This window comes from Sinocyclocheilus grahami, unplaced genomic scaffold (genome assembly GCF_001515645.1).
Source record: "Sinocyclocheilus grahami isolate Dianchi unplaced genomic scaffold, SAMN03320097.WGS_v1.1 scaffold3564.1, whole genome shotgun sequence".
NCBI lineage: Eukaryota > Metazoa > Chordata > Actinopteri > Cypriniformes > Cyprinidae > Sinocyclocheilus > Sinocyclocheilus grahami.
This window is the reverse complement of record NW_015508668.1, coordinates 14921-15911: the sequence shown is the minus strand read 5'-3', so window position 1 is coordinate 15911 and position 991 is coordinate 14921. Positions and strand designations below refer to the sequence as shown.

The 991-nt window shown below is 36.4% G+C and overlaps 1 long non-coding RNA gene across 1 annotated transcript in view; it reads left to right on the top strand.

Annotated features, from left to right (window-relative positions):
- LOC107576352 (uncharacterized) overlaps nt 1–733 on the top strand; it is a 5094-nt gene extending 4361 nt beyond the window's left edge. Inside the window, exons 2-3 of the long non-coding RNA XR_001608038.1 lie at nt 289–468; nt 593–733. This is a non-coding gene — a long non-coding RNA (uncharacterized lncRNA). The remainder of the gene's footprint in view (nt 1–288; nt 469–592) is intronic.
- The last annotated feature ends 258 nt before the right edge of the window (nt 734–991 follow it).

The window sequence follows — 991 nt, the reverse complement described above, 5'->3', positions numbered from 1 at the left end:
TCATTGCAATAGGCAAACTGTAGCTCTTTTATATATAGACACCAAAATTTACAAATATAAGATGAATATGCAATATATCATTCCTGGTTGCAGTGCTCTGTTGCATTATTTTAGTCTAGGACTCATAAATTTGCATTTATGCATTTTACTTAACTTTGAAGGCCAAGTTCTTTTGAAAGTGTGTTTTATTGGCAAACCACATTATTTGTTCTTTCTTTTCAACGGCATAACCAAAACAAATTAAGGTTAAAATGTACTCATGCGTTTCTTTCTTTTTTGTCTTTTCAGATATTTGAAGGGGAAGTTCTTCTTGAATGCCCAAGACGCAGTCAGAACGGTTTTCACCATGAACAGGAATAAGCGTGAGAAGGAATACTACAGCATAGATGTAGGAGATTCCACGTTCACCGTTTTGAAGCGCTATCAGAATTTAAGACCAATCGGATCTGGAGCACAAGGCATCGTCTGGTAAGTTGAATGGATTTATTATCAGCCTGTAAAATATGAAAGAAACATTGTCATTAAGACGGCTCACGGTAGTAAGTGTGGTGAATGAAAGCTTGTGTTTGGCTTTCTCTCTTTGTCTTTTTAGCTCAGCGTACGACCATGTCCTTGAACGAAATGTTGCAATTAAGAAACTTAGCCGACCCTTTCAGAACCAAACCCACGCCAAACGGGCCTACAGAGAACTGGTCCTGATGAAATGTGTCAACCACAAAAATGTAAGACATGTTTTGCTCTGTCTCTGTCTGTGTGTTTATGTGGGTGTGTGTGTATAAAAACATTTGTAAAGCTGAAAAAGTCTCTTCTACTCACCAAGGCTGCTTTTATTTGATCAAAAACATAGTAATATTGTGAAATATTATTACAATTCAAAACAACTTTTTTTTGTTGTTTGAATATATTGACAATTAATAGATAGGTGCGTAGGGGAACATACCAAAGCAAGCATCATTCCTCCAGTCTTCAGTGTCACATGATCTTCAGAAAT